Source organism: Excalfactoria chinensis, chromosome 2 (assembly GCF_039878825.1).
Source record: "Excalfactoria chinensis isolate bCotChi1 chromosome 2, bCotChi1.hap2, whole genome shotgun sequence".
Taxonomy (NCBI): Eukaryota; Metazoa; Chordata; class Aves; order Galliformes; family Phasianidae; genus Excalfactoria; species Excalfactoria chinensis.
In genome coordinates, this window is record NC_092826.1 from 110,869,238 (window position 1) to 110,896,860 (window position 27,623).

A 27,623-nucleotide genomic window follows, 5' to 3' on the forward strand; every position below is an offset into this window, starting at 1 on the left:
GAGAGGAGATTGATTTATTAGGTCTGAGAGGACAAAGGGGAATAGTTTTAAACTAAAGTAGGGGAGGATTTAGGTTAGATGTCAGGAAGAAATTTTTCATTTGGAGAGTGGTGAGGACCTGGCACAGGTAGCTCAGAGAATCTGTGGATACCCCATCCCTGGAGGCACTCAAGGCCAGGTTGGATGTGACCCTGGGCAGCTGAAGCTGGTGGGCAGCAGCCCTGTCCACATCAGGGGGTGGAACTGAGTGAACTCTAGGTCTCACTCAATCCAAGACATTCAGTGATTCTATGAACCCAGAACATATTTCTTCATGTTTTCAAACAAGTAGCTGGAATATTATCAGTACTACAGAGGCAGATTTGGGCAAACCAGCTTCCTATCATAGCATGCTATTTTAAACTGAACATCTTTGAATTGTTACTGGCTGTGGTGTTTGTGTGAGTGATATTCAAAAAATATACTACCAAAAATACTAAAAATTTTGCACTGTAACTTACTGTCATTGTGTTCTCTATCACTAAATCTGCACTGTAAGGAGGCAAACTTTCCACAGGATTGTAAAGAAGAGAGAAATGGGGTAAGAATGACAGTGAATTGGTGTTTTAGAAAAGATGACAGCATTCAGAATGATGAATAGACAAGTGAGGGACACCAAGATGGTATGACATCATGCAAGAACCTGGAAGTGTCAAATTCTAAATACAACTCCTGTTAACGGCATAGGTTCATCTCTCTATATTGTGGAAAGTCAAACTTGCTTCTCAAATCTAATTTTATTTCTTGTCTATGCATTGCTGTTTTCATAATTGCTATCATTCCTCCTTCTCCACATTTTCTGCATCTTTCCACTCTATCTTTTATTCGTGGTATTTAAACATTTATTTTCAATGAATACAAAGACAAAAAATACTGTCTCACCTCCTATCTGATTTAATATCTAGTATTGTCTTTGAACATAGTATGAAAGAAAAAGAAAAATTACTGAATAGGATCAATCCTGTTGAAAGCAGGTCATATTGTAGTAGCTAAGAGAAGAGAGACGAAATAAAAGTGTTTTGCATCTTGCTTAAACAAAATTTTTCCCACACAAAACAAAAAGACTTGCCTAGTAACCATTAGTTTCATTTCAAAAGATATTTCCCCACTATTAGATTAAAATCTCACCTTGTTTCCTGTGCATGAACCTCTTACATGAAAAAAAGGGCCCTCTGTCAGCCATTAAAACAGCGCACATCATCTGGTGACCTGAAGAATTAATAGTTTTTAATTTGATCGTGGCTTGTTATTTTTACCACAACTGCTCAAGAAAGTTTAGATTTAGGGAAGAGAGTTTAAAAAAAAAAAAAAAAAAAAAAAAAGCCAAGGTTGCAATCAGGCATAAATTTTACACTTTCTTAATTTTATAATTAGCAATCGTCAAACTGAGCTTTAAACTGTTTGTCTAAGAGCCTCGAATAAAAGTTGAAGGCTAAATTATATAAAGGTGTTATTCAAGATGATTAGACACCTCCCAGTGAGCTGATCATGCAAACTCATACTTGCACTTTAAAAAAAACTCCATCAGTTTTACCAAATGAACTTATAAATCTTCTAGAACAGCAGCAGAACTTTCTGCTGAAGGAAGAACTTTCAGCACAAAAATGAACATAATGAAGGGAAAAGGGAAACACCGATAGAGTGCATGTGTGCACAGAACATCAACTAGCAGAGAAATAACTCTTAAGTCTGGAAATAAAACCTAAAATTATTAATTAAAAAAAAAAAAAAAAAAAAAAAAAAAAAAAAAAAAAAGAGAGAGAGAGAGAAAAGGAAAGATGATTTACAAATACCAGGAAGAGTCAAGAAAGTCAAGGGTCATTTAAGTCAATCAAAATGAAATTTGGGGCTAACTAACAGCATAGTTATCTAATGAAATTACCAAGAAATCTCTAAGCATCCCAAAGGCATTTTAATGACACATTTAAAAAACAACTGGTGTCGTTGGAGGAAATAGTTGAAATAAGTCCCTACCACAGCAGTCCCGGTTCAAGTCATGTTAAAGAACACCTAAAGACTTCCCATTTCAGGGTCTGCACTGCAAGGTTAAGACAGGTAGAAGAGGATATGCACTACATGAATGGCCATGAAAGTCAGCAACCCCTTAAAATAAGTGCCCAGGAGGCTTGCAGCTCTCTTGGCTTTGTCACTGTGACAACAGAGCCCTAACTGGAGAGGACACTGCAGTGCCTAGGAAAGCTTTTCAGTCTCCCAGATGGGCATAACCAGGCACCTCTGTCACTGTTTCCATGCCCACATCTAAGAAGGAAGAGAAAACCACATACTCTGATACATGCTGAGGGAGCTAAGCTAAAACAGGCTTCATCAGTAAGATCATCTTGCGGGCTACATCTGGGCATCCCTTAGAATGAGCTAGCTGCAAAGCAAGCAAACACCATTTCCATGGGGAGAAATCTCTGTGTCAGGCTCATGTCTTTTTTTTAATCCAGTTAGAAATAAGCAATCAACAAAAACTCAGCTGTGCAACCATGATATTTTCACATGGGTAGTGGCAAGAAGAGAGAAGAAAGATATCTCAAAGTGCCAGAAGTTTTTAATGCAACTTCTTAAAATGGAGATACACTGCAAACACTCACTGCATTTATGAGTGATATAAATCCATAGAAATATCTTTAATAACTCTGCCATCACCTGAAACCAGCTCTGGACATAAGTTTGGGGGAATCATCCCTTTCCTCTAGTAGAAGTTTGAGAGATTGGATGTGCACATTAAAATGCAGACTTGACAACACCTAGGTTAACTGCTTGGAACACCCTATAGATTAAACTTCAGATAAATGCAGCAGGGGTGGTGATACTTTCTGTCCAAAGAAGGGCAACAAGGCTTGTGAAGAGCTTGGAGAACATGCGCTATGAGAAGCGACTGAAGGAACTAGGGCTGTATAGTCTGGGGAACAGGAGACTGAAAGGTGCTCACAGCAAGAGAAGGGTTAGTCTCTTCTCACTGCTGACAGGACAAGAGGAAACATCCTCAAGTTGTGCCAGTGTAAGTCTAGGTTGGATATCGCCTCATTACAGAAAGCATTGTTAAGCAATGGAATAGGCTTCCCAGGGAGGTGGTTGAGTCACCATCCCTGCAAGTGTTTAAAAACCACTTAGATGTGGTGCTCAGGGATATGATTTAGTGGAGGGTTGTTAGAGTTAGGGCAGTATGGTTAGGTTGTGGTTGAACTTGATAATCATGAAGGTCTTTTCCAACCTGAGCAATTCTATGATTCTAAAAACCAGAGAAGGAAACCAGCCACTATCCTGACAAATATAGCCATTGTATAATGTACAACAAGTGTCATTTTTCTACATCTGGTGTTGACCTCTGAGGGCTTCCTTTCAGTTACTTGCAGCCTAAGTGCAGAAGTCTAACAAAAGCCACTCAAAGGAAAAGCTTGGGAAAAGGCCAATACACAGAAGATTGTTTTTTATGGCTTTTTTTTATTGTTTGTTTTTGTTTGGTTTGTTTCTTTTTTGGTGGGCCTTTGGCTTATAGCTGAGTGACATGGGTAACATTCACGATTATGTTATCCACTCCGACTATCTATTTTCCAGAGTTCTGTTTCTCAAGTTACATCTCACTCAACATCTGTGTTACTCAGTCATTTTAGTTCTTTGCTCCACTTCCTTAGAGAAGTTTAACACCTTTGGTGCAAGACAACCTATTATAGCATCATTATTTACTACATAATGAAATCTTACATAAATTCATTTGCTTTAATTGTGATGTCATTATAACTATAACATGCAGGCAGGTAACTGATTAGAAGAAACATGCTTTTCCCCAGATAATGTAGTTTAGAAGTACACATTTAGATAGTAATCCAGTAACATGCCAATTGAGGTGAGAAAAAAATAATAATAAAATAAATAAATAAATAAAAGTATTAGTCTATGAATTAAAGCCCATCTCGGAGTATTAAGCAATTACAATTTAAGAAGTGGTCACAATATGTAAAGCAATAAATTCCATGTATTTCATGCAAGAAAACCTTTATCAACGCATAATTTAGCCATAAAAAGAACACCCACTTTCACATCTTGCTTTTTGGTAATGATCAGCCTGATGATGAAAATATTCTGTAATTGCCCAGCATCAGTAAGTTCACATTACCACATCAGTGATAGCACACAGCCTCACAACAAAAGAGGAAAGCAGAATGAAATGCTTTTCATCTGTGTTCAGTGGGAAGATTAATTTGTTTCTAATGCAAAAAATTGCCTTGCCCCTAAGTCCTTGACTGACTGGTGAAGCAATGATGACGCAGTCCTCAGGCTCTGCCACTTTTCACCTACATGGCTACCTTCTTTCCCATGACGCGGAGAAAAGATCCAGGTTTACCCCTCTGTGCTGAGGGTCACAGACTAGGGACTACCAACCTCCCTTATTCCTCAACTAGGGCTCTCTTGAAAAGGCAAGTCAAATCAGACTAGCCAATTAGAATAAGTCTTTAATTGCTGCGATGATACAGTTGCCTGAACTGTGCTGTGCTTCTGCTTTCCTCTGTGTTACAATAAAATGTCAGCTCTTTTCAGAAACTCCCAGGAGAAATTTGAGGTCTGCCTGCTTGCTAATGGGTCATCTTAAGCATGCATGCAGCTGAACAGAATGGTTTCTACGTTAATAGAAAATGTTAATAATCTAATTACTTTGATTCACAGTTCAGGACTGCATTCAATTTGTGGTTGAATCTACCGTCTCTCTCAGATACACAATGAGCCACTCCAAATTAATATTTAAAATCAAAATATTCAACTTGGCAACCTTTAGAACCTCATTTTCACTCACTTATGACTATAAACAGAATGTTTTAATTCTGCTCCTCACTCCACCAGCAATTAGTAAATGCACCTTAACAGCAGTCCCTCTCCCAGTATACAAACTACTCTGAATGAAACTCAACTTCAAAAGTTTTAAATACCAAAAGCACAAAAGTATTATCTTGCACATATTTTAAGCATTGCCAATAAAAATTAAAACGAAGTGTTTATAATGGTTGCCATCCTTGTCCCCATCTGCTTTTCCATTAAAAAATAAATAAATAAAGGAAATTATCCTCATCACCTCTCCCAAAGGAGAACAGAGCAGCTAACACTGCATTGTTAGTCACCCAAGAACAGAAAAAGGTCTCTTAGAAAAAGAGAGACTATATACTATACACTGGAACCAGGCAGTGTAGAAAACATTTGTATAGACTTTGCTTCAAATCCAAGAACTATCTGCTTGGTAACAACAGGCAGCATGCCTGCAAAAGAGAACAGAAGTGGTGGGACCTATGGCATTCACTATGAATAGACACAGAACAGCCTACTATAAAAAAAATGCTGTCTTTTGTCTCAGAAAAAACACTATCAATGTGATTTCTCTTTAAATAGACAGGACTAGATTTGGAGAGAAATTATCACAGGCAGCTGCCTCAGGCACAAATTCCTGCAGCTTTAGACTGGGCTGTGTAATGAACTCCCAGACTTTCACATAGCTCTGTAAAGACACAAATCAATAGAGCCCCTGCCATATACCTATTAGTCTAAAAGGACCTATCCAAGTACACAGCATCCTACTTCTTCTGGCCTGCAGTCACTAAAACCTGTGGCATCAAAAAGAAATGGACATTTTCAGCAGATTTCTCCACATATCTTTTTCTACTGATTAACTGTTTGGGGATTTTCGCTTTTTTCATTTTCTCCACAAAAACAAACAAACACCATAACTAGTTCCCCGTTTATCTACAGAAAACGAGTGCTCTCAGTTCTCAAAAAAGATGCTGAGGAATGAGAGACCCTACTCCACTAGCAGGTGTGTGGAAGAGCTGAGACAGGACAACAGCACTGCCACAAGATAGCAGAGGCAGGAGCACAGCCCTATACCTGGTCATCAGCACTTTGCGACAGAAAGGCAAATCCACCTGCTGAAATAGTACATGTATAGATCAGCAGTGCAGCAATAAAACTGTGAAGACCTTTTGAAGCTGCTGTATATCTTGTCCTCGGCCAGCATTTGATGTGAAGGAGAAGTCTCTGGGCTGATTAATGTCCCAGGAGGATAAGGCAGCAGTGCACACAAAGGCACTCCAGCATGTGCTGAGGAGGAGCTGCAGTGACCACAGCAGTTTCAGCAGCTCTCAATGATAATCAGGCTTTACATATTCCCACTTCGCCTCCTTGTTCAGCTCCTTCATTACGAATGAACAAGACCAGGACAAACTGGAGAGTTGGACAGGGAGGAACCTGATGAGGTTTAACAGCATGGTATTCTTAGCTCAGGCAAGCGAGGCCATATGCTTATTTGTCAGCCCTAGATTTAACTTACTACCTGCCCTCAGAGAGCTAAGATCTACCCCTCCAGCTAACCCAGAGGACTGTTCTTCCCCTCTTTCTCTGACCATCTGTTTAAACAAAGCCTTCTATGTTTGTTTTAATGCCATTTTTTCTTTTGCCTGAAAGCTAAATGCAATTGAAAAATTATGTAGGTCACTCTGGAAGTAATGCCTTTTATTTATTTCCATAGAAATGACAACAGATACGAAGAGTACAATAACACTGCTCTAATAGAGCAAATTCTCAGCTACAAAACACTATCTTATCAACACAGTCACCACTATTAGCACTGTGGCCAGCAACGAACAAAAGCCTGTATGCTAAGGTCATCATGCCCACTGACTGCTTCACAGTGTTCCACCACCCACTGCCTCACGTCTACTGTTTAGCCTCCATAAAAGTCCAGTAAGCACTGATGAATATCAGTGGGTGCCATTTCTCCTGCATGATGATTCAGTGATTCAGTTCCTCACCTTTGCTTCATATGCTCTTTTGTGTCAGACACCATTCTGTCAGATTGCCTCTCTTCTGCCATCTGTCACACAGCAACAAAATGTAGCTGAATATTGGTGGGAAGGTTCAACCTCTGCTGCCATACCACCAACACCATCTCTGATGTTGTGAGCCTACACTAGAAAATAAGAGACAAATTTCAAAGCTGCCCTCATAGTATTATGCAAAAATCTATCCCATACCAGATTGAGGAGCTTCTTTTCAGACAGTAGAAAAAGTCAGTGTCAGCAAAGGGCAGATGGTAAGAAGCAGCCTTGCAGTATTTTGTTTAATACTTACTGGGGAATCAAATGCAAGGCAATGTGGGACTGTGACACTGGGACGACAGGAGATATCACAGTGCAGGTCTAGCTTGCAGAAATCAAACTACTGAGTTGTAAGAATAAAGTAAAAATCACAATGTGGTAAAGTAAGAATGACACTTTCCATCAAAAAAAAAAAAATCCATTGAAAAATGAAATTTTATGAAAGGAACATAAAACAGTTTGCCCAGTTCTTAACATACATAGCAAGTCCAACCCTAGGAAAACTGTACAAGTTCTCCAATTTCTACATTACTCTTCACTATTCAGTACAGTCATTTTCAAGATTTGCTGGAGCTACCACTACACTGTGTTCCACTCTCCAGCAGGCTGACATTTTGCCAACAGCAGCTGAGTCAGTAGTTCACCGAGGACTATATGAGGTCTGACCAGGGCCAGGCATCAACTGCACTCTAATCCCTCCCAGCAACGTCCTGCTCCTCCAGAAGAGCACCAGCTCTGACTACAGAGTTTAACGCTAACAACACAGCTCAAATCACTGCCTACAGACCTCTAAAGTATCTATGAAACATCTCCATACCTAAAAACTGAGGAAAGTGTTCTCATATTCACACATTCTTCTTCATGTAAGAAGGTAATATCTTTGCTGGAATATTGTTAAATATTGCATGTAGGAGTCCATAAAGTTTAAAATCTGTAACTTATTTATATTTTAATTTTATTTAAAGGCTTCTGATGCTGCTAACAGTTGAAACAATGCAAACAGACGATCCTCTTGCAATCATTTCCCTTCCTGAGTCCCTATGTACCTCTTATGTAAGATATTCTACAGAAGACAAGTCATAGGTAAATATATTTTGTAAACTGATATCAAGTTAAATAATTACTAACAAAAGTGTACTATTTAGCTCCTGGCTATCTTGCCGCACTAGAATTAAATGGTAACTATTTGTTCTCTCAGTGATAAAAAGACCCACTGGGCTGATGTCAGCATCATTTTGAATGCCATTATTACAGTCTCTGAAGGAGCTTATAGCTAGACCTTGTCTTTTGGAAGAATTTATTTCCAATCTGGTGAAAATCTCTCATTTCTTTGGGCATGACCCCACAGGGAACATCTTGCTTATTCTAGAAAACTAGTAGCATATTAGTACCATTGAAAGCTACTCCCCTACTAAGGAGTTACGATATTCCCGTCCCTATAGGAACATTTATCATCACATATCATTTGTGCACCAGTAGATAACCACGCATATTAACTATGAAGAGAACACCAGTAAGCAGAATACTCTTCTGAGTGCTTGCCAAAGTGCCATGTGACATTTGCCCTGATCTGATGTTCAGGGTTTTAGCTTTTGTTCTTTTTTTAAATTCTCACTTTCACATAAATAACCATGAAAGAATAATAAGGGAGCACAGAAGTCTGAATCCCAGCTGTTACTCTCTTTGGATGTATACCAGAAATGCCAGCGCTCTGCACACTTTTACTAACAGACAGAAGAAATATGAGAAAATATTGTTTGTTTTTCCATGGTTAGTGACACTGAAGTTAAAATGTACAGAACATGCCATACACTACAGGCACTACTGAATCACACTGGGAATACCCATGCTGTATCTTTCCTTCTATGGAGAGTGCCTGAAGCCTGAGCCATTTTGGCAGTGTATTTCCACAATATCCTACTCCATCTGTGAATATCAGCACCACAATCTGGCCCTGTTTTAGTAGTTTCCAGTGCTAATTGAGCATATATAAAGACATGCACTTGCCTGTCTTGCTGATGCCATCCTGTTTTTTCTCTCTCTTAATGACAGTATTTAAGATGGAAATATTTTAACAATTCATTCAAAAACACACTGCAAACTAAATATCCATGGAATCAAACAAATGTTCCCAAAGGAATATCCTTATATAGATTCATAGCAAAGGACAGTTTGCATTCAGTGCCTAGTAGTGTACAGTTTCTGCAAACAAAACACTGATTGGATAAGCCTTGATGTAGCACAGACACAATCTCTCTCCCTGTTTTCCCTTACATTTGCCCTTACACAGACTGATCCCCAAAGTCTTTCGTTTTAAGTCTACCACAAAACATTTTGCTCTAATGTAACCCTCTATGGACACTGAAACAAAAAGCAATCCAAGTTCATGAATCCAAAGTAAAAGGGTTTATCAGTTACTGAGCAGAAGAAAATCAGGTTCCTAACAGAAATTCATGAAGTTCCTTCATCACAGAATCACCCAACTCTCAGATAGTGAAATAAAAATACTCCCTGATATTGTGAACCTCAGATCAAACCACACATTAGAATCACCCTTCTACCTAGGGTCAAATAATATAAAAAGATGGCATAAAACCTAAGCTCACCAAGTATTGCAGTGTATCCTTATATTCTGCAAGCCCATTCACTGGAAAAGGTCTGTAAACAGCACAATACATAATTTAAAGTACTTCAGGCACATGCAGCTGAAACGCCTACAACTTCAAAATTAAAGCTCCTGCATTTTGAACTGTTTTTTTGTTTGTTTGTTTTCCCAGTATCTGCAGGCCAAGATCTATTGGAAGCTAGAAGAAAGCACACAAAAAGCAAGAGTATTCAGCACTATGCTACCAGGCTTTTCATGCTTTTGATAAGTATGCAGTCAGTGTGTGTTGTGTTTTAGTCAGATGCACATTTTTTACTATTGTTAATGCTACCTGAAGCAGATAGGAACACATCCATTTCCTTAGTCATTATATAGAGTTAAGCAAAAGGGAACATACACCATCCTGATCACACCTTCAGCCTCCAACTGCAAACATCCTGTTTATATTTGGACCTATGTTCAGCCAGTCACCACTGAAAACATTGACAAGCAGAAGATAAGTGAAGAGATGCAGCCAGGTTAAGAGCTGAAGACACGGGATTACTTATGTGAAAATTAAGTATTGATCAAATAAAAATATAAGCAGTATTTTAATTATTAAAGTTGAAGCAAAAACAACTACTATAATTAAGTTCATTCTGCTATTTTACCAAGTTCTCTAGCAAAGGTAAATTTGGTTCCTTTATTGTCAATAGACTGCCCATCTGACTTTGGTTTCATTAACCTCCACAACATTATAAATGGAAGCATGTAGACAGCAGAGGTTACTCTCTAGTTTATTTCCCTCTCTGGATTTAAACAGAGCCATCAGTGTCTAAACAAAGATATCCCTACAGATTTCTTTTCTCACCATCCATTTTAGTTGAGTGCAGGCCCCAAGCTTCATTCAGCAAAGGAACAAACATAAATGAAATTTAAGCATAATCCAAGTAGTGGCAAAGCACTGTTCAGCTACCACTAAGAAAAAAGAAGGCTAAAGTAAGGGGGGCAAGGGGGATTGGAAGCAAGTTTTGGCAACTTCATTAGGAGAAAGAACTTCAGAATAAATGGAAAAAGGACATTTGAGAGCCAGCAGAGCTCTCTGTAAAAACAAGAGGACCAGTCCCATTGCTCTATGCAGCAGAGCCTATCAACAATACAAAGAAAAATCTTATTCCACCAGTGACAAGTCTTCACATGTTGCCACCCTTTAGGTGACAGTATTTCATATAGAAGAAGTCTTTTAGAACATTAATGGGAGGTATGGATCACTCACAGCTTCCAAACACAAAACTTATGGAAATAATATTTTCCAAAGTCAGAATATATTAAAACACACACACACCCTCTACAAAAGGGAAAGCCCACTGAAATCCCAGGGGAAAATCCACTGAAATCCCAACGGTGAGAATACAAGTGATCAGATGAGCAGTATGGACACTGCTTTCCCACTTTCACTCTTGACTTAGTGAAGAGCATAGAAGGCACCAGGGACAGAAGTTCAGTAGCAGCCCATAACAGCAGGTCCTGTGGCATCTGCTCCTGAGCATTTTCTCTTCTCGCTCAATTTTGGAGAGGCTGCATGAAAGTGGAGTTACTAAGCAGATCTTCCTGCCTTTCCACCCTCTAAAAACATTAACCACAAGAATCTTAAATATATGTCACATTATATTTTCTTAAGTGATTAGTATATTACTAATCAAATTGAGAAACTGATTAGCAAATTGAATATCTGATTAGCTTCTTCCATAATGCAAAGAATTAGATATTAATCAAAGCTTCTAAGCAGATAAGCACTGCCATCCTCACACTCAACCCAAGCACCTGCATTTCACAAGGGGAAAAATAATGATTATCAAAACCAATGAACTGGAGCTTTTGATTAGTTCCACACACTTTTTTTTTCCCACCTAATCAAGGTAATTATACAACAAATCTTCAAACATGTATGCTGTATTTAACAAAGCGGGTCTGACATATTTATGCTCGGTAGAAGCTGCTCCCTCATCAATCCTCCAGCCAGCTAGTATCTGATTCTGTCAGATGATCCACAACTACAGAATTTCATTCCAACAGCTGCTGACCGCCTTACTGATCTTAGCATCAACAAGTCACTCACACTGTCTCACCAGGACTGAGAAAAAAGCATCTGTTGAAGTCAAGACAAATTCTTGGCAGAACTCAGGAAGAGGACAGCTTTCAGCTGATTAGCTGTGCCCTCATAATTAAAGAGCGGTCACAGTCATGGGAATTATCTCAAGCTGTTTTACAAGTTAGATTAATCAATAACAAATTTAAATACATTCTACTCAGAGAAGTTCCAATACAGGTCTAGACTTGATATAGTGCTTTCAAATAAGTATACTGTACGCTTTCCTTGCTTAACTATATTTTTCTTCAGAAAGTCATATGACAACTTAGAACAAATTATACCATGATATAAATTCCAAAGTATAAACTTATACTCAGATAAGAATTGAAAAAAAATAACGTAGATAAATAGTCTACATCCAGGCAATGTATTTTGATCACCATTATCATCCTCTGTATCAACTACTGGATGAAACACATAAGCCACTGTTAATGTGTGCATCACACATTGCTACGTTCCTCCCACTGAAAGGATCCAAAGGGATTTATTTTAAGTCCCATTTAATGGGCTGAGCTATCCAAGGAAACAAGTGTTGGGTGCTACAGTTACTATCAAGATTATAATCTTGACTGCACCATTTTCTTCTCCAGCTGCTCTCTTCTTTTCCCTTTATGACAGGAAAACATTAACATGTCAACATGTGATCACTCGTCAGTCTTCTGGTACAGTGGCATCAGCACATTATTTCCTGAACAGCTCAAAGAATTACTGTGAGAATCTTTATAAAACGTATCTTGACTGGGCTGATAAGTTGAGGGTGGTAGAATCTTTTTCATCTTGGTTGACAAAAACAGAGAATTCATCAGGAAGTGAATCTAAAACCATAACAAAAAATTACTGCATTCGTATTCAGTTTTGACAATAACATCAACATCTGAACACAAATCTGTTGAATTGCAAACGATACTCTTATGCATTATATTTAATACAAAATTTTATAAGTAAGGCATAAAATATCATTTGACATCACTGACAAATTATCAGAAGATCAAATTTTTACAGTCTTTGACTACTAGGGTATTTCTCCAAGCATGGAATTGTTACACTTTGCTTTTGAAAGAAGCAGAAGTTTGAAAGTATTACAAATGAGAAAGAAAAAAAAAAAAAAAAAAAAAAAAAAAAGCATCCAAATGGTGTCTGCCACTTTTTAAACATGTCACACATGCAGCATCAAAATGTATAACTCTGTACACACCGGCTGTGCTCTGACTCAAGGATAGAAGCTGCAATTTTCAGTACCAAAATACTGAAGTCTTTACTGCAAGGAGAATATAAATAGCTCATCAGCCAGTGGTGACGAATAAGAATGCGTAGTCTCTGTTCATATATTTTATCATCTAAAATACACTATTTTATAGAGATACAAATATGGAACTCTTCAAATATGGTTATTTTCACATACATACTGGAATGATCCTTATTTTACATAATCAGGCAGTAGCAGCTTTTGCATTTTGCCTTCTGAAATTTTCTTGTTTTTTTTCCTAACACCAAGTACTGTGGAAGTGCTGTGTCTAGAAATTCTGAAGGCTACTGAACAGTTGGTGAGATACTGCAAGTCAAATTAACCAGACACATAAAGAAGCTCACGGGGAGCAGCAAATGCAAGACTTCTCTACTATCTTCTTATATTACAACCACTTAAATGAAACTTCAGTATCTGCTCTCATAAAATACAACGGCATCTTCACTTAGTGCTTTCTCTCTAAGAGAACCCACAGCAGGTTACACACTTATTGATACTTCCCCAAACACTTAATGTAGTTGTCCCTGGCTTTGATGCAATACCTCCCAGATGTCCTGTTAAAACTGTGGACTTCTGCATCTATAAACTAACTGCCCCTGATGTGTGAAGTAGCCCAAATAGGGTTTACATTCACAACTGTGCCTCTTTGTTGTTGTTGAACAGACTTCAGTGTACTGCACTATGCTGAAATGAAGGATTCACAAGAAACACTGAATGGCTGGTATCCTACTGAGGCTCATGGGAAAACAAGTTTTCCACTTCAGGAGGCTACTCCTTAGAGAAGATTTTAAATAAATACATCTTGAAGTTGTTTCATAGCTATGCTCCATCTCAGCTCCAGAAAGAAACTGAGAGGCCAGGGGCAGGCCTTGTTATCTAACTGTGCTACAAAAAGCGAGCTTTTACTGACCTCCCAAAAAGAAAAAGAGAGAGGGAGGGAAAGAAGGAGGGAGAGTACAAACAATTACTACTACATATTTTAAAGTCTTACAAAAGACTTGGTATATGTTACTTCAAGCTACCTTAAGAACGTTTCAGTAAGAAAAGAGATTACCACGCCACCTGATGGCAATCCAAACTTCACAGAGCTTCTGTATAGGAATTTTGAACACAACAGGATTTGAGTAAGGTTGAGTTTTTTCCTCCCTTCCCAGTGGAGGGCAATGAAGAAACTGAAAGGGCAAAGAAGCTGACTCCTACTTTCTCACCTTTCTCCTCTAAAATCAAAATTTGTTAAACTCACAGCAATTAAAGCATCCACACCAATACCTCCTGCAGCTTACAGCATACTTCCTGTCAAGTCCCAGGGTAGATTCCTAATAGAACAGAAAAATCTCAGATCTCATCCTAAATATTTAACAAAGAGATGCAATGACACGAAGAAGGAAAACGTTGATTAAAGCATCATTAAAGCACCATTAATTCTTTGCAAAATCTGCCCTTGGAAATGCACTTCATTCAGAGAAGCACAAGCAGGTGTCATTCCCATAACTATTTTCTACTGTTCCTTCAGACTCAATTCTTCTTTCACTCTGCAGTCCTCACTGCTATGCTTCCTTTTTATTCATTCTTTTCAAGAAGAGTAGAGGTAGGTTTCCAGCTTCTGTGCTTGGAAGTAAAACTACTGCAACATCCTCTTACAAGCACTCATAACTACAACATCTTTAAATTGTTCATTTTTTTTTTCAGTATCTTAGTCTAAAACATAAAGATAACAATGTAAATGTCAGCACTGTTAACTTTAATTGCCCATCATTTCTGCAGCAACATCCAGCTAATAGGCTTACTCAACTGCTCCAGAAGTGTTTTTATACTACCTGGATGCCAGAAACTCCAATTGTTTTCTTCCAAAGGCTCCAAACATAGCCCTGCCAGTGCTTATGTCACACTTAGTTACTGTCAACAGAAAATCCTTCAATAACTTAAAGTCTGAAAATGAACAGGGAATATAAAATAAGCTTCAATTTCACAATAGGTAACGGTATAAATGTCTGACTGTATACTCATTGTGATTATTTAAATAAAAGCATACAATTAAGTAAATATAACAGCTGCAATAGAATTTTCACTTTGCCAAACAACATGCTGCACAACTGAATTGCCACACATACCCTCAACCCAAAGAGATTTTAGCTACACCTACAGTACTGAAGTACCAAAGGGGACTTAAAATAAATAAATAAAAAGTACTTGTTGCAATTTTTAATATAACATAATAAGGAAATTAGTACCTACATGAAGAAAAAAAATTCCTTTCAGGGCCTTCATTGAGTAAGAGCTTACAGACAGATCTCTGCTTAAGCACTCTCAGGGGTACCTATATAGGTAGTAAATGGCCTGAACAGCCTCACCTAGCATCTCTCCCATCCCACACATACATCCCCTCAACAGATTGAAGTAAACCTAGCAAACAAGACTCTCAAAATGCCAAAACATGTTTAAGAAGAAAACTGAATATCTGAAGCTGTAAAATCAGAGAGAAAAAAAGATCTTTAGACCCAAATTGAGATGCAGAAAACTACAATGCTTTCTGACACCTTAATTATCTTTGTAAGGAAAGAATTTCCAAACATAAATAAACAAAGTCACATACATACAATACTGGCACTTTGTTTACATGTCACTGCAATATACCTTTTTCCCTAGGTACAAACACACGTGTTTTGATGCATCAAGAGTTCAATATGCAGACTCTATTTAATACAGAAGAACCATCTTTATAGATTAGGATTACTGCACTGGGAAAAACTGAGTGATTCACAAACTCATAGACATTTACTGTGTATCAGCACATCACTGAATTATCTGATTGGAAGGGACATTTCATACCAGGAAAAAATGCATAATAGAATGGATGAAGCATATTTGAAATGGGTGTTCTAAATAATTCTGGCTTACTTTTCTTGTCACTTCAACCAACAATATGTCTATGTGCTTCTAGCAAAGGCAGAAGATAAGGGAATGCAACTTAATAATGTTTTATTCCCTACCAGAAGGACTAAGTATTAATGATGCATAAATGTTTCCAGAAACAAAATCATAAAAGCTTGGACTCCATATGTTATCACCAGAATGACACCACAGAACATAAATTTGACTTTATTTGTGTGTTTATGGGCAGAACAGCTGACTCCACACCTACAGAATGTCTTATTAGAATTTTCTCATACTACAAAATCTGTGTAAGGCTTTATGCTTTTGTTGCCTAAGCCTCCCAGTAGAAGTCACCACATTGTTTCTATATGTTCATTTAGCGTTGCTCATCACCGGCCTAATTATGAAGATATATAGTTAGATAGATAGATAAATTCACCATGAAAGAACTTGAAATTGTATCTTAAATGATACTCAGCTTGAAAGTACAATGCTAAGACAGAGAGAAAGTTCAAGTATTGCCTTCATGAGATTAACTCCTAACTGTTATTCAGTGAAGTGGTAATTTATACCAGAGCCTGATAGGCTGAAAGAAGTCAGTAAGGAATAAGAAAGGCACAAGTGGCTTCACTAAGAGAATGAACTCCAGCTGCCTCCTCTTATACTACCAGCCATATTTCTGGTTTGATCCTGATGGTTTATCAATGCATTTCTACAATGTTAAGAAAAAAAGGAAAACATCAAATTGGTCACAAAACATAATTAATCATAACTGCCTGAAAATAAATCTCAAAGAATCCCAAGTCCTTTGAGTTATTCAATTAACTCAGAATAAAATACCCCCTCCCTCCCCCCCCCAGAAAAATAAAAAAATAAAACTAGAAACAAATGATGCTCTGTGATAAACATACAGAAGGCACCATTCTGCCCAGTCAGGAGAAAAGAAACTGCTGAGAACTACAAAATTTCTGACCCCATTTCGTATTTACTTAAAATCTATTTTTCATTAGGTTGTTGTCTTAAGAGCACTGAAATCTGCAGATCTTGGGTAAATCAAAGATTGCCAGGTCATCTGGATATCATTGCAAGTGTAGACTTGCAGTCTGAAAGGAAAAAGGCAGGGCTCATATTGTATCATCAAAGATTATTAGGTTCTGTTCTTTATCTGCTTATTGCTGAAGTTTGTTTGGTTGTTTTCAAGTTATTGGGTGAAATAAACTTTACTAAGGTATTATTAAAAACACCATCTGAGAAGTTACTATTTTTTTTTTCCTACGTATCTTTCATGCCCAAAGGGCATTGCTGAGTTCCTACAATCCAATTTGGGATGGTACTGCCAAAACTTTCTATTAAAGTAAGCTCTCACACATTAACAGATGCTGACAAGTGAAGAATGTGCCTACTGGCAGCAGTGTACACAGGAATCTCATCCAGAATTAAGGCCTACAGGACAAAGCAGCACAAACAGCCATGTAAATACTGAAACTTTGCAATGATTTCAGCTAGAATGAGCTGGAAAACAACAGTGCAGACTCTCTATATGGCAGCAGGCTTCCAGTAAGTCCAGTTTGAAATAAGAAAGGACAAAACACAGAACAGAAACAAGAACATGCCCAGAAATCTTTGTTAAGGATGCTTAGTAGAATAAAATTGTGGAAAAAGCTCACTGTTCACTGAGAAAACAAAGAGATTATATTATCAGTTATGATAAATGAAACTGCATCAGGCAAACCTCTTTATCCTTCTGAAGTATCATTGGATGTGGTGAGATCATAGCAGTACTATGCCAAGAGAAAATAAGCAGTGAGATGCTCACGTCATGCTTCCCCAGTGGGACATGTGCCACACAGAGGCAACACTCTGTGCTGGAGGCCAGGCTGTACACAGAGGAGAAACAAGAAACATTTGGTCCACAACTACCTAGAACAGAAACTTGGAACATACCCAATTTTCTCTGCGCATGGACATGAAAGGCAAATATCTCCCTCCTCTTCTATGGTCTATAGTATTGCCACAAGGACATTAGTAACCTTAATTAGTCATCCATCTTACACGTCATTTAAAAACACTTCTAAAACTTTCAAGTGTTTTATAAGAAAGCCACCAATTTAATAGACCAAATAAAGCCTGGTTATTAACTCAAGGTCACGTTATATGACTAACCGTAATTAGTCTAAACTGTGACTATAGATTTGAGTGCTTATTTAAATAAAGTTTCCATTTTTGTACTTTAGAGAAATGCTAACAGAATGTAAGCAGAAATGAGAGCACTGCAAAACATCACACAGAACTGAAAGCATGGGGCAGCACAGGTTGCCCAGTCAACTGACTGGAGAACATTTTCAGGAGAGCTGAGCAAGATCACCATTAGTTTCAGTCTTCTCACTTTAGCATTCATCAAAGTAATTCCCATTATTCTAAGTGAAATTCTCTGTTGATTTCAGAAATCTTTAGATCTGGTTACTCTCCACTACTCATTCATACACAGTTAAAAGACCACAAAGGTAGACTAACTTTTGTGTGCCAGCACACTACTTTTATGCAATGAATCCATCAAAATGTAATTTCCCTAATCATTTATTAATATCATATAACCATACAGCTGTTTGCATTTTGTGTTTTTTTAAGATGATGTGGTTTGGTAGTGTCCCTTCTTCATTTCTGAAAGTAATGGCTCCTATTTATTTCTATGGAAACTACAACAGATACAAAGAGCACAATAGCACTGTTTGATAGAGAAAATTCTCAGCTACAAACACTTTTTCAACATAGTCAGCACCATTAGCTATGTATTTGTGTCAGCAATGAGTAAAAGTCTGCAAGCCATGCTCATAAAATCCTGCAGTAGTGCTGGTGACCCACTGAGGCTGCTGCTGGAAATGCACCCACCACCTTACTGTGCTCACATCCACTGTCCAGTCTCCATAAGTGGTAAAGCAAACATAAATGAATGCCACTGTTTCTGCATGAAGGAATTCAGTTCCACACCTTTCCTTCATATGCACTTCCATGTCAGACAAAATTTTGTCACACTGCCCCTTCTGCTACCATCTGTCATATGGCAACATCATAAAATAGGAGGCATTACTTTCAGAGAATCCAGCTAAAAAATATAATGAAAAAACCCTTGATCACAATGAGATAATGGATTCAATTTGTGCAGCCCAGAAACAGCTTGAAATTTAACAGTTTCTTGGGCCTTAAAGTTGTCCCAGAGAATTAAGATGTTTTCACTCTCCTAACCAACCACCATGAAGTGGATCATAGGGCTGGAGCACCTTTGCTATAGGGACAGGCCGAGACAGCTGGGGCTCTTCAGCCTGCAGAATAGAAGGCTCCAAGGAGACTTTATAGTGGCCTTTCACTATCTGAAGGGGGCCTACAGGAAAGCTGAGAGGGGAATTCATACAAGGGTATGTAGCAACAGGATGAGGGGAAACAGTTTTAAACAAGGGGGTAGACTTAGACTAGATATCAGGAAGAAATTCTCTACTGTGAAAGTAGTGAGACACTGGAACAGGTTGCCCAGGGAGGTTGTGGATGCCCCCTCCCTGGAAGCATTCAAAGCCAGGCTAGATAGGGCTTTAAGCAATCAGGTCTAGTGGGAGGTGTCCCTGCCTATAGCAGGGGATAAGAAATGAGGATGAACAAAGGCATTTGTGACAAGGATTTCCTACCTCACAAATTGAATATGTAACAACAACTAAATTCAAAGAAAAGTACATAAGTACAAAACAATACATCGCTAAAAATAAGAGGAAAAAAGAGAAAAATATCCTGAAGACAAATAGTGTTAACAACACTAAATTAAATTGCAGATTCACAGGAAATACTATTTATGATCTCCTTTTTCACAAAGTTGAAGTACATTAGCTCTGAGATTAAAATCTCAGAAGTTTTTAAAAGATTACCAGCTAAAAGTGTACAGACTAATTTATCAGTTAAATCTTTTCCATCCATTACCAAGTATAGAACAAAAATTGCAGCTTTCTTCCTAAATTACACAAATTTCTGGTTGGGACTAAATTGTCAGATCAATTTATATAATTTATCGGGTCTAGACTATGTACAAATTGCACACACATATAGGATGCAAGTTTGGAGAACAAAGCATTTCAATTTCTATACTTAAAAAAATCTACGAACCCTTAAATATTCAAAACAATTTCTTAAGTATATGTAGCTCATTTTTAGTAAAGGTATAAAAATTTTTACAGCACTCTTAGAATTTCTAACTCATTAAAAACAGTTAAAATCCTTACCAACTCTGATAACTACTTTCTGGATGTACTTGCAATATTAGGGATGCAAGCTTACAAGTACAATAACTTATAACAAAAAATATCTTGAATCTCTAAATGGATTTCCAAAATCATTTTTATTCTTGAACACACACAATATGAACTATGCACAATTTCATGGCATTAAAAGTTTTTTAGTACTCACAGTGGTGTATAAAATAGTCTGATCCCACTACTTTCAAGTGAGACAGTAATCCCACAGATGTCCAGTATGGTTACTGTTTTTCATTGGATTACTATGCTATGATGTGCTCTCTAAAGAATATACAGAATTTATTATTTATATGAGGCTGAGACTGCAGTGTAAAATTCATACATTTAGTAGAAAAGGTATTTAGACATTTTAGTCATTATGTTTATAAAACAAAAAAATAAAATCTACTAGGCCAACCTTATGAAGCAGAAAATACAAAAAGACCTCTGAAGTAATTTTTATATTTGCTTTTCCAGTATTCAAAAAGACCTTCACAGGAGACAACAGTATTATGCATATTTTGATTTATTGATTGTCCCTCTCTCGTTCTGTGATACTGTCTTCCTACCACATCTTTACTTTTAGATTTATTTCAAGAACACACATTTCAAACACAACCAGAAAAAAAGGCACTTTATCTTTTTTCAAAATAAAACACAACTTAAATGCATAGCATCTCACAGGAAGATGCTAATATGTTGTAAATAAAAGTTCAGCAAATTTTAATAAATATGTTAATGTAATACATCTTAATATTTTCTTCCTCTTTTAAAATTAATGTATCCTAATTTTGATCCACTCATGTGTGTTCATGAGGCTCCAGGTAAAATCATCACACACACAGAGATCTCGCTTTGTAACCTGTCTAAACAGTGCACTTATTTGAGTTTAGAAATTGGAGGTATCCTCAAATATTGCTATTTTTTAAAATGTCTACTGACTTCCATGGAAATCTGTCAATATTACAACATGCATAAAAGTTCTTTGAACTTCATTTTAATGTTACAGACAAAAGCTAAAAAACATATATATTAAAAAAAAATAACCAGAAGAAACAAAAAAAGAGGTCTGTCATGTTTAAATGTCATACCACTAAGAGATTAGTTAAAATACTCGACTACTTCACAGCAGACATTAAAATGTAATTCAGCGTTGGAAAACATACAAAAGCCTCAAAAGATTAATAATGAGAGGTGAAGGGTACCATTTTTCACTCCAAATAATATGTCAGCCACACATAGCAAACAGTAATGCTACGTGAAGCCCACAGTAATGGAATATTAAAGTCAGCTACAAAGTGCAGCTAATTCAGTAAAATTGATACTTCAGAGGTATTTTATTTTGAATGCAAGTTGTGAAACATCAGTGTCCTAATCCTGAATCCCTGACAGTAAGTAGTTTTCTCAACACCTCTTTTCTACACTTAAATTTACTCACCTGAAAATCATCACTGAAATCAGTGAGCTTTGCCCCAGTGTTTTGGGTTGTTTTTTTTTTGGCAAGCCATCATTCCCCAACTGCATCCCAGAATAGTGCTACAGAATCAGACATTTTTCAAAGGAAAAGCAGGAAAAAAAATTATATGGATTTTAGCAGGGTTAAAGCATGTTCTTTCTTCCCTTATTTTCTTTAAATTTGCCTACAATAGAATAAAAACATCATTATTTTTTGCTTGTGCACAGTTCCCGCCACTACAGAGGAAGCCTACATGGTTGACTTGACCCAAAACTGCCAAAAGGCTGGGTGAAACGTCCTCTCTGTAACTCATCTGTCTTTACAACCTTCAGAAACCTTTACAGTCTCCAACTATTGAACAGCTGAGACAAGGACAAGCCACAAGAGTATGCTAAGAAGAGCTGAAGCAGCATTTGTAGAGAGATACTATCTTTTCTTAAGTCAGCAGATACAGAGATACTTGGGTAAACTAAAGCTCTTTGACACTCAGAGCCTCTCTCAGACTTGAAAAAAACATCAAGCTAAGTAAAAACCTGAAAATAATTGGTTAATATAATTAGGTCAGCTCCAAAACAGCCAAGTGTCTGTACAAAAGAGTATGTTTTTGGAGGGAAAAGAATCAGGAACTCATATTTCCCAATACTTATCAACTAGAGAACAGTTGAGAGTTATAAAGTCATGTTTCACAAATGATAATCTGCTGTAATGACGTCTCCATGGCAGTTAGTATCTAATTGAATTTCACTTTAAGCTCCTACATTTGCTTTCAAAAGTCCCTTTTTTTTTTTTTCAAGTTTCTCTTGATGACCACAACTATGAAAGCAAATATTTTTGTGATTTTTTTTTTGCTTGTTTCTTTGTTTAAAAAGCAAACAACAACAGCAATATAATCTTCCCCTTCTCAGTTATTATGTCCATTAATAAACTCCCATGCAAGTTTATTCTGGTGAAGACTACAAACTCTATTTGATCTCTCCCACAGCAAAAGCACTCACACTGGATAAAGCACATTATATTCTGAAATGTGCATGTATTATAGAATTGACAAAAACCAGTAAGTCTATTGCAAGAGTCCATGTATAACTGCAGATGCAAAAACATACTACAATTGTTTGTCCAAAAAAAGGTTTTCATCTTAGGGTGAGTTTGTAGAAATTGGGGAATAGAATACTGACCCAAGACTAATGGAACTAAAAGAGAGAAAAATGAGTAAAGGAATAATCTATTATTTTTAAATAGTAAAAAAATGAAAAGAATTATTGTACATTACACTATGTATTCTATCAGTTAGATTTCTGGTATGCCTTAGTTCTAGAAAGTTCTTCTATTTAAATAATGTAGGAAAAATGATATGAAATATGTTTCTCTTATTTTAAAATATCGCCCTGGATAATATGCTTTCCTACTCTCCTACTTTAATAACAGATACACAAAATACAAGTGTTTTGGCAGGTATAGTTATTTTCATGAAGAAGATCATATTGTTTAATTGCTGAGAAATTCTTGAGGTAAAAACACACAGCTAACTTCCTTATCTCATCAAGGCAGGTCATGAATTCACCATAACACTGTGCCCAAAGTCACACGCACATCATACTTAAAGCCAACTAAACAACAATACAGAAAAAGCAGAAAAATATAGAATATCCAAGCTTTCACTAAACACAGAATGACGTCAGAAAACCCACCCATCCCCAGTGATCTTAAAGCAGAGATTAATTGCTTCCACTTTTCAAACTAAATAAAATGGTTTTACATTCTCAAGTCAAACAGGATGATGTTTACTGCACAGGAGCTACACACATGCAGGCCACACACCTACAATGTTTCATAGAATCACAGAACCATTAAGGTTGGGAAAGACCTCCAGGATCATCCAGTCCAACTGTTCACCTACCACCAATATTGCCCACTAAACCTCATCTCTAAGTATCATACTCATATTTTCATGCCTAATGATCTATTAATGTGATTGACAGCTCTGATATTCTCAGCTGAATGCTGATTTTAATGAAACCTCATTTTCCAAGAGGTGACAAAACATTCTACAAAAATTACGTTTGTCCTAATCATAAATTTCAGCATGGAAGAGCCTCTCCTTTTCTTCTTGATTCTCAACATTATTTTATATAGAAACACAGAACTCGAAATAAATAAATAAATAAATAAATAAATAAATAAAATTCATCTACTGATTGTCAGTGAGCCTTGAAAAAAGACTTTTTTTGAGCTTATATAAAGCTGCTAGCCCATTTTGAATAAAATATACCCTGGACAATTTCTATAATAGAAGACTCTGATGAATGCACTCTTGCTTAAATCTCAGATTACAGACACCATGTGATTATTGTAGGCCATACATACACAAGAGAGACAAGCCAGAATTCAGTACTGCAGACTCTAGCCTGTCTATGCACTGGTTTTGCAGTGGAAAACTTTAAAATAGCTGCACAGTGGGCACAAACGGCACAGTCTCAGTAGCAGAGGGCTGCAGCGCTGCAGAAACAGCAGAAACCACCCACCTCTCGAGCATTTCCATCAGCCACAGCGGCCCAGCCCACATAGAAGGCTCAAATTGAGGCTAGAAAAGGTGCTGACTTGGTTTTCTCATCAACACCCAAATCCATGATCAGAAGTGTCTGTTGGTTGATTAAAAATTAAATTCAGCTAAGATGCTCTAGTCCAGATCGTTTTGCCTGCAACAAGCTACAATGCCAAGTTGACTTAGAGCTTCATACTAAATAGGAAAATAATAGGTTTTAGTCTGTTTTTCTCAGCACCTGTACAGAGCACCACTGGTGTAATTACAGCAGTATATATTTAATGGCATGAGTAAATTCAAACAGAAAACAGCAACACCCATTCAGGTTATTCTTTTATATAATTTTGAGCTAAATAGCACTGACAGAAAGTTCATCAAAATACATTTCCCCAGATAGACCAGAATTAGATACATATTGTTGCTCTACTCAGGAAGTACAGACATTTTAATGACTTCAGGCACAGATCACAGAATCTTCACTTCATTTCAGATGTTCTCACATATTAAATGTGTTTTCCTCTGTGTCAGAAACACATGAATCATGTCATTTAGAATAGCAAAGTAAAATACAGAAATTCCTACCTTATGAGCCTGAAAAGCTCTGGTAATTGCTAAAGGTGGAAGATTTACCTTAAAGTTCAAATCAAGTTTCAAGAAATGATGAAGTGAATCTGTTGTTTCTTGCTTTCTGTTCAGTGACCTAATTCTAGCTCATAGATGCTTCATAATTATCAATAAAAAATTGTCACACACCTTGGTAGCTGGTAAAATTAAGTCCAAAATGTTGCAGCACTTAGCTCCCTAAATAAGTCAAATTATTAGAAACAGTTCAATGCATTTAGTATTTTTCATATTTACATTTTTTTTTTCCTAGAAGATGTATAATATTATTTTGTTTGCTATTCTGAGAGATAGGGGGGAAAAAAACCCCAAACCTAAACAGACGAAACATAAAGCCAACAATTCTTGCACTATGGACTCTGTGAGGAAAACACTTGTTTCTGAATCCAGAACTCCAGCCATACAGGTCTTAATCAAACATATCAATCAACGTAATGAAGTAACCTAGGATAAATCCAAAAACTTTTACATGGCACTCCACTAATAATCTCAAGTTCTTGCAAAGCAGTACCATTCCAATGTACAGCCCACTATTGGCCACCATTAATGCAGTTAAGTAGCTTATATTCTTCGTTATTATGCAGATGTATTGTGTTTTATGATCTATGAAACATTTATGAAAACAAGGAACTCCTTGGGAGTTAAGAATCATAACTTCATCTTCCAAAATTTTCCAAGACCAACTTCATCCGTTGACAATGCTTAGAGGTTGATCAGCAGGAAGGAGTCCACTGGTCCAATTAACATTCTAAATCTGTTACCATCATTGGGAACACAACTTAAGCCTCCTACAGAAAACGCCTTCATTTGAAATAATTTCCACTACCAGTTCATCAACATGAGGGCTGTTTCTTAACTTTGTGGTATCCTGTTCCTACTGATATGCTGCTAAATGATGATGTTTTGATGAGTCCATTCCCATAGCTGATCTCACAGAGGCAAAAACCACCTGCTTAAGTTTTCCAGTTGTGTTTAAACACTAAGAGCATTCATTAGCCTGTTCTGTAAACTTGAGCCAAGAGAAAGGAAATCCTGGTCTTCCGCACATCACAGCCTAGCTAAATACCACACACTAACATGAAGAAACAGAGAGCACTGTTGGGCTCATTTAGGCCAGTCTCTGAAAATTCAGCTTGCTCCAATGAAAGAGAACTAACCAGTAAACTGTAAAACTAAAAGCAAACCGGGAGTGACAAGACTGGATGTTATGAGCAAGAGCTGTTTCTGTAATTCATGCCTCCTGCATTTTAGTTATCATGTGTACAATTATATCTGAAATCGCTTTTAATTCAAGGATTGGAGGCAAGAGGTTGAATTTATTTTATGGATGCTACAAACAACCAAAAAGGGTGTTTGTGGAGGGATGTCCAGATGGCAGGTGAATCTGGGTCAGCATTGCATCATATGTTCCCTGTTGGAAGCTAGAGGATAGAAAAATGATTCCTTCCTGTAAGTGAGAAGATGGATATTTTGTCTTTGAATAAGGAAATTATTAGGAATGGATGTCGTTAGGAGGAAGCTGGATGTCAGAGAGGACTTTTTCACATTAAAAATAAAATTACTGGTATGTAAACAAGAAAATTTAAAACCACAATACAGCTGAAGTTGTAACTACTCATGTAGTGTAAATAGGTTAATAAAACATGAAGTTAAAGGACAGAAATCATCCTCCATTTCCTATCTGGTAAAATGCTGCAGGACATCTGTGACCATTCTGTGGTCTCTAACTGGCCTCCTGACCTCATCTCAGAGCAAAGTGCTGGATTTTCTGGGGATATTCATTATCAAGAGAGCCCTCTCCTAAAGAGGTATTTATTTCTGTGTTTGTCCAGCTGGCATTCCTTCATGACCTTTCTTTTTCCACTTTCTTTTCTCTGACAACCTTCTTTCTTGGCTTTCTGCTGACTTTTACTCCAGAGATCAAGCCCCATCCGTCTGCCCTCCTTTCCTCTTTTCAGAGATGCCTCATATCCTCAGCAATTATTTAAGAATTTTCTCCATAGTGGCAATGTTACATGGAACTTTTTAAAGACACAAAACCATACTTTCAATAAAAATCTCCATAAAAACATCAATAAATTGTGAAGGTCTTCATCCTCCCAAATGGTACCTGTATGACATTACTATTTCATATTACTTGCATATGGATGATCACAAAGCCTTTGCTGACACTGTGCTTGTACAATAACTGACATGTTCTTGACAGAAAGAATAGGTAGCAGAGTCACAAACTCAACTCCACAGAACATCAGCATGTTACCTTGAGGCATACCTTCAAAATACAGTCGCGCACAAAAAAAAAAAAAAAAAAAAAGTCTGGGAAAGGAAAAACAAAATATAAACACAGCTTATTGGTTCAGCAGTCGTTATTCACACAGTGCATTATATCTGAAGCAGCACAAGTGAATTGACCTTCTAGTTGCTGCCTGTCCTGTATTTGCTTCCCAATCATTCAAGCTCATTCCCTCTTCAATACCCTCACAGACTAACAGAAAAATAGGACACTTACTTCCTAAGAGTATCTTCTTCTGCAGTTTCAACAGTTCTCCATTCAAGCCTTCTGAGAGAAGCAGAACTAAGAGCAAGGACATAGCTATGAAAGATTGGAATGAGGAGTAACAATGGGAGATAATTGTTTAATCAGTCATTTTCTTTGGGGGTGGGAAAGGGAAGGGGTGATTTTGCTTATAAAAAAAAACAGATGAAACTCACATGGTTAAGAAAGGCATATAATGCATACCACAGGAGTGACAAACAATAATACAGTGAAGAAGAGGATAGGTTAAAAATGCAGTTCTAGAAAGCCCATACATGAGAATCAAGAATGTTTAATAATATCTCCCTCTCCTCACAGCTACTGACCACTTCATCCTTCTCCACTGCTGTCCTGCTGTCCCAGAAGCACAGGTACCTTAAATGCCTGCAAAGTGCAGAAGCTGCTGTCAGGGTAGGCATGTGACTGACTGCTT

At 37.2% G+C, this 27,623-nt stretch overlaps 1 protein-coding gene and 1 long non-coding RNA gene across 3 annotated transcripts in view; both read right to left on the minus strand.

Moving 5' to 3' along the window:
- The window catches only part of ZNF385D (zinc finger protein 385D), a 372,690-nt gene that overhangs the window by 326,954 nt on the left and 18,113 nt on the right, over positions 1 to 27,623 (minus strand). The gene's annotated exons all lie outside the window — the stretch shown is intronic.
- LOC140249146 (uncharacterized) lies at positions 1,168 to 27,522 on the minus strand. Its single transcript, XR_011902946.1, has 3 exons — positions 27,367 to 27,522; positions 27,164 to 27,247; positions 1,168 to 1,248 (listed from the first exon to the last, which is right to left on the minus strand). It is a non-coding gene; the product is annotated as an uncharacterized lncRNA (long non-coding RNA).